The sequence below is a fragment of the Dendrobates tinctorius genome, unplaced genomic scaffold, assembly GCF_039654945.1.
Source record: "Dendrobates tinctorius isolate UK_male_01 unplaced genomic scaffold, ASM3965494v1 ptg000315l, whole genome shotgun sequence".
Classification (NCBI taxonomy): domain Eukaryota; kingdom Metazoa; phylum Chordata; class Amphibia; order Anura; family Dendrobatidae; genus Dendrobates; species Dendrobates tinctorius.
In genome coordinates, this window is record NW_027361982.1 from 6164451 (window position 1) to 6171778 (window position 7328).

General features: G+C 45.0%; 1 protein-coding gene across 1 annotated transcript in view; it reads right to left on the reverse strand.

Moving 5' to 3' along the window:
- The window catches only part of ZBTB22 (zinc finger and BTB domain containing 22), a 46423-nt gene extending 42754 nt beyond the window's left edge, over nucleotides 1-3669 (reverse strand). Inside the window, exon 1 of the mRNA XM_073561363.1 lies at nucleotides 3504-3669. The gene's annotated coding sequence lies outside the window, so the exon portion shown is untranslated. The remainder of the gene's footprint in view (nucleotides 1-3503) is intronic.
- Between the last annotated feature and the right edge of the window lie 3659 nt (nucleotides 3670-7328).

Genomic DNA, 7328 nt, shown 5'->3' on the forward strand with positions numbered 1-7328 from the left:
CCCCTTTAAATTTTTCACTCTATTTCATTGCAGCCATTTGGTAAATTCGAAAAAGTTCATTTTTTTTTCCCATTAATATACACTCTGAACCCCATCTTGACTGAAAAAAAACAGAAATGTAGAAATTTTTGCAAATTTATTAAAAAAGAAAAACTGAAATATCACATGGTCATAAGTATTCAGACCCTTTGCTCAGACACTCATTTAAGTCACATGCTGTCCATTTCATTGTGGTCCTCCTTGAGATGGTTCTACTCCTTCATTGGAGTCCAGCAGTGTTTAAGTAAACTGATAGGACTTGATTTGTAAAGGCACACACCTGTCTATAGAAGACCTCACAGCTCACAGTGCATGTCACACCAAATGAGAATCATGAGGTCAAAAGAACTGGCCAAGCAGCTCAGAGACAGAATTGTCACAAGGCACAGATCTGGCCAAGGTTACAAAATAATTTCTGCAGTACTCAAGGTTCCTATGAGCACAGTGGCCTCCATAATCCTTAAATGGAAGAGGTGTGGGACCACCAGAAGTCTTCCTAGATTTGGCCGTCCAATCGTGGGAAAAAAGCCTTGATGAGAGAGGTAAAGAAGAACCCCAAGATCACTGTGGCTGAGCTCCAGAGATGCAATAGGGAGATGGGAGAAAGTTCCACAAAGTCAACTCTCACTGCAGCCCTCCAACAGTCAGGCCTTTATGGCAGAGTGGCCCAATGGAAGCCTCTCCTCAGTGCAAGACATATGAAAGCCCGCATAGAGTTTGCTAAAAAAACACATGACGGACTCCCAGACTATGAGAAATAAGATTCTCTGGTCTGATGAGATGAAGATAGAACTTTTTGGTGATAATTCTAAGCGGTATGTGTGGAGAAAACCAGGCACTGCTCATCACCTGCCCAATACAATCCCAACAGTGAACCATGGTGGTGGCAACATCATGCTATGGGGGTGTTTTTCAGCTGCAGGGACAGGACGACTGGTTGCAATTGAAGGAAACATGAATGCGGCCAAGTACAGAGATATCCTGGATGAAAACCTCTTCCAGAGTGCTCTGGACCTCAGTCTTGGCCGAAGGTTCACCTTCCAACAAGACAATGACCCTAAGCACACAGCTAAAATAACAAAGGAGTGGCTTCAGAACAACTCTGTCACCATTCTTGACTGGCCCAGCCAGAGCCCTGACCTAATTCCAATTGAGCATCTCTGGAGAGACCTGAAAATGGCTGTCCACCAACGTTCACCATCCAACCCGACGGAACTGGAGAGAATCTGCAAGGAAGAATGGCAGAGGATCCCCAAATCCAGGTGTGAAAAACTTGATGCATAACTCCCAAGAAGACTCATGGCTGTACTAGCTCAAAGGGAGCTTCTACTCAATACTGAGCAAAGGGTCTGAATACTTATGACCATGTGATATTTCAGTTTTACTTTTTTTAATAAATTTTCAAAAATTTCTATATTTCTGTTTTTTTTCAGTCAAGATGGGGTGTGGAGTGTACATTAATGAGAAAAAAAATGAACTTTTTGAATTTACCAAATGGCTGCAATGAAACAAAGTGAAAAATTTAAAGGGGTCTGAATACTTTCAGTACCGTATATACAGCTGATGCTCCCTATAATCAATGCAGTCCATATATACACAGCTGATGCTCCCTATAATCAGTGCAGTCCATATATACACAGCTGATGCTCCCTATAATCAGTGCAGTCCATATATACACAGCTGATGCTCCCTATAATCAGTGCAGTCTATATACAGGGAATGTTCTCTATAATCAGTGCAGTTACATTATATACACATATACACACAGCTGATGCTCCCTATAATCAGTGCAGTCTATATACAGGGAATGTTCTCTATAATCAGTGCAGTCCATATATACACAGCTGATGCTCCCTATAATCGGTGCAGTCCATATATACACAGCTGATGCTCCCTATAATCAGTGCAGTCCATATATACACAGCTGATACTCCCTATAATCAGTGCAGTCCATATATACACAGCTGATGCTCCCTATAATCAGTGCAGTCCATATATACACAGCTGATGCTCCCTATAATCAGTGCAGTCCATATATACACAGCTGATGCTCCCTATAATCGGTGCAGTCCATATATACACAGCTGATGCTCCCTATAATCAGTGCAGTCCATATATACACAGCTGATGCTCCCTATAATCAGTGCAGTCTATATACAGGGAATGTTCTCTATAATCAGTGCAGTCCATATATACACAGCTGATGCTCCCTATAATCAGTGCAGTCCATATATACACAGCTGATGCTCCCTATAATCAGTGCAGTCCATATATACACAGCTGATGCTCCCTATAATCGGTGCAGTCCATATATACACAGCTGATGCTCCCTATAATCGGTGCAGTCCATATATACACAGCTGATGCTCCCTATAATCAGTGCAGTCCATATATATACACAGCTGATACTCCCTATAATCAGTGCAGTCCATATATACACAGCTGATGCTCCCTATAATCAGTGCAGTCCATATATACACAGCTGATGCTCCCTATAATCAGTGCAGTCCATATATACACAGCTGATGCTCCCTATAATCGGTGCAGTCCATATATACACAGCTGAGGCTCCCTATATTCGGTGCAGTCCATATAAACACAGCTGATGCTCCCTATAATCAGTGCAGTCCATATATACACAGCTGATGCTCCCTATAATCGGTGCAGTCCATATATACACAGCTGATGCTCCCTATAATCAGTGCAGTCCATATATACACAGCTGATGCTCCCTATAATCAGTGCAGTCTATATACAGGGAATGTTCTCTATAATCAGTGCAGTCCATATATACACAGCTGATGCTCCCTATAATCAGTGCAGTCCATATATACACAGCTGATGCTCCCTATAATCAGTGCAGTCCATATATACACAGCTGATGCTCCCTATAATCAGTGCAGTCCATATATACACAGCTGATGCTCCCTATAATCGGTGCAGTCCATATATACACAGCTGATGCTCCCTATAATCGGTGCAGTCCATATATACACAGCTGATGCTCCCTATAATCAGTGCAGTCCATATATATACACAGCTGATACTCCCTATAATCAGTGCAGTCCATATATACACAGCTGATGCTCCCTATAATCAGTGCAGTCCATATATACACAGCTGATGCTCCCTATAATCAGTGCAGTCCATATATACACAGCTGATGCTCCCTATAATCGGTGCAGTCCATATATACACAGCTGATGCTCCCTATAATCAGTGCAGTCCATATATACACAGCTGATGCTCCCTATAATCAGTGCAGTCCATATACAGGGGATGTGATGTCTCATCCTCCTCGGCTGCGGACGGCGCAGACTCCTCTCTCTCCCCACAATACACCCGGGCTGTGGACCGGCTGAGGGCAGAGGATGCTCCCGGTCCCCCGTGTCACACAGCCGTGGCCCCTCCGCCTCACACGCAGCGCACACCCCGATAATAATCGCACACGACAGAGATCTCACCCCAGGACTGTGTCTCGCTGTCTCTTTAACACCCTGTGTCTCAGGCCTCCTTAGGCTCCGCCCCTTAGTTAAAGGTAGTTGCCTCATCCCGTGCGATGAAATAGCAAGCAAACTCAGCCGACAGAAAAGATTCTCCCTTTAATGCCGCAGTCACAGCAGAGGTCTCCTCGGATTGGTTGCTGGGAGCCGTAGGACGCGCCCCTTTTTGTTCCAGGCGACCTCGTCTAAGGGGGCCTAGTGAGACTATCGTGATTGGTTCGCTGGTCTGTCAATAAAGAAAACAGCTTGTGATTGGCTGAGGAGCTAAATAGAGCGCTTTGTGTGACTCCAGACGTAATATAGGTGTGCAGCGGCTGTCTGGCCGCGGCTGTGCTGAGCTAACGTTATGTAGGTCACACGCCGCCCTGCTGACAACACACACAGCTCGGGCAGGGCCGCCTGGTGCAGCCTAAGAATTAGGGTACGTGCACACGCTGCGGATTGTAGTGCGGATTTGGCAGCGCGGCTTTTGTAAAATCCGCAGGTCAAAAGACCTGTGGTTTTACCTGCGGATTGCCCTGCGGTTTATCATCACCACAGTGGAGGAGATGGCAAACCGCAGCGGAATCCGCAGAAAGAATTGACATGTCAATTCTTTCTGCGGTTTCAAAACCGCAGGGAAACCGCATGGAAAATTCCGCACCGGCTGCACAGAGGTTTCTTATTCCCATAGGAAATAATGGTACTGTACACCGCAGCAAAAACTGCTGCGGACCCGCAGCAGCCAAATCCGCTGCGGAACCACAGCAGAATCCGCAGCGTGTGCACACAGCCTTAGTCTCATCTGTCCACCCACAACGTACAGGACCTCAGTTATCTAAACGGCTTTGTTACTCATAGCAGCCAATCACAGCACAGCTTTTATTGTATAAGAGCATTTTGAGAAATGAAAGCTGAGCTGTGATTGGTTGTTATGGGCAACACACAGTTCTCATAACTGAGGCCTATATTTCCCCTTTTCACATGTAAAGCGGCATGGAATAAATGCTATATAAATGCATAATAATAATCTCTCTCACCCACAAAGCTCTCCACTGTTCTGCACCGCCTTATATCTCCTCTCTCGTCTCTGTCTATCGCCCTACACGTGCCCTCCGTTCTACAAATGACCTAAGACTAACATCCCCCGTAATCCGAACCTCGCACCTCCGTCTCCAAGACTTCTCTCGTGCTGCTCCAGCTCTCTGGAATGCACTTCCCCAGACGATCAGACTGATACCTAGCCCTGACCTATTCAAGCGCGCTTTGAAAACCCATCTCTTCAAACAAGCCTATCACATCAACTACTCAGCAAGCTAACTTTGCCCTGTTCCCTCCTTCCAAATATTATTCTGAATCTGCACCCTACTATTCATGTGTCTCCACACCCTTCATGCACATGAGAACTGCACTTGATACTTGTCTATTGCACTTAAACACACGGGCTGATGACCGGATCATGCAGCTTTATATGAAAATCCCTATTATAATTGCCAGACCTGAATTAACAAGCATTTCTCACCTACTGTGTCCCCCCATTTCCTTGTAGATTGTAAGCTTGCGAGCAGGGACCTCACTCCTAATGTCAATGTTTGAATTGTCTTAACTTGTATTGAATTTATTGTCTGTACATGTCCCCGCTTAATTGTAAAGTGCTGCGGAATATGTTGGCGCTATATAAATAAAAATTATTATTATTATTATAATAATAATAATAATAGTGTGTCCCTCTGTGAGTGGCTCAGCCATTGATAGAAGCAGAGAGCGGAAAAACTGCCCCAAATGAGACAGAAAACACCACAAGATCATCAAATAAACTATACACCTTAGTGGAGCCAAGAAGATTCCCTTACTGTCCTCAGCGCACATTCACACTGATCAGGGATGGGGCAGAGCCTGTTCTGAAGGGGCTTTCCAATTTCAGAAGACCCTTGTCCCCCAGGTCGCAGCTTGTTGTAAACATGCTAATGGCGCTTTACTCCCCCATCCCAGGTCCAGCGCTCCGTCTCGTCTCCCGGTGTTTGTGATTAATGACAGCGCTGCCGCCAATCAGTTCTTGCTGTTGGCTTGGCCAGACCTGCTGAGCTCACTGATTGGCTGCAGCGCTTCTAACATGATGTGAGCACTGCAGACAACACCAAATCCATGTCCGTGCACAGCGAGATTCTGACCCAGCGTAGATCCGACAGAGCTGTACACAGCCGGCGTCCCATGTGCACTTCATATTCAAGCTTCTTTTCTTATAAATTCAATCATTACAAGCGAAGAGGACGTGACTCCACCATAACACGTGGCAGGCAATGAGAACAGATTCATGTCCGGTAATGGCGCATGGTTTTAATGAAAAGAAATTGGCACCACGTCCATTTCTTCAGGATGCTCCGTCAGCATCAATGCACTTGTGTTACCTCAGGGTCAGAGGTCGTGACCCCCTCTGTCTTACCCTCAGGGTCAGAGGTCGTGACCCCCTCACACTTTCAGCCACTGCGGTTGTCTGAAGCCGCCATACATGAACAATTCTGGAAGCAACAATCACTATCGAAAGACACAAGAATTATTTATTATACAAAAATCATTTATATATCAGCTGAAAATTGTATAACACCACACAGTTCAATCCAGACATACAGTGGGGAAAATAAGTATTTGATACATTGCCAATTTTTCAGTTTTCTCACCTACAAAGAATGGAGAGGTCTGTAAATTTTTATCACAGATACACTTCACCTGTGAGAGACAGAATCTAAAAATAAAAAAAAAGAAAGTCACATTATATGATTTTTATATAATTAATTTGCATTTTATTGCAGGAAATAAGTATTTGATACAATAGAAAAACAGAACTTAATGTTTGGTACAGAAACCTTTGTTTGCAGCTACAGAGATCAGACATTGCCTGTAGTTCTTGACCAGGTTTGCACACCCTGCAGCAGGGATTTTGGCCCCCTCCTCCATACAGATCTTCTCCAGATCTTTCAGGTTTCGGGGCTGTCGCTGAGCAACATTGAGTTTCAGCTCCCTCCAAAGATTTTCTATTGGAGTCAGGTCTGGAGACTGGCTAGGTGACTCCAGGGCCTAGAAATGCTTCTTACGGAGCCACTCCTTAGTTGTCCTGGCTGTGTGTTTTGGGTCATTGTCACGTTGGAATACCCAGACATGATCCATCTTCAATGCTCTTACTAAGGGAAGGAGGTTGTTGGTCAAAATCTCGCAATACATGACCCCATCCATCCTCCCTTCAATATAGTGCATCGTCCTGGCCTCTTTGCAGAAAAGCACCCCCAAAGTATGACGTTTCCCCCACAATGTTTCAGTGTTGGGATGGTGTTCTTGGGGTTGTACTCATCCTTCTTCCTCAAACATTGTGAGTGGAGTTGACACCAAAACGTTCTACTTTGGTCTCATCTGACCACATGACCTTCTCCCATGCCTCCTCTGGATCATCCAGATGGTCATTGGCAAGCTTCAAATGGGCCTGGACATGTGCTGGTGTGAGCAAGGGGACTTTGTGTGCCCTGCAGGATTTTAATCTATGATGGTGCAGTATATTACTAAGAGTAATGATTGAGACGGTGGTCCCAACTCTCTTCAGGCCATTGATCAGGTTGTCCCGTGTAGTTCTGGACTGATTTCTGACCTTTCTCAGAATCATCCTTACCCCACGAGGCAAGATCTTGCATGGTGCCCCAAACCAAGGAAGACTGACAGGCATCTTGTGTTTTTTCCATTTTCTAATAATTTCGCCAACAGTTGTTGCCTCCTTAACAAGCTACTTGCATATTGTCCTGTAGCCCTTCTCAGCCTTGT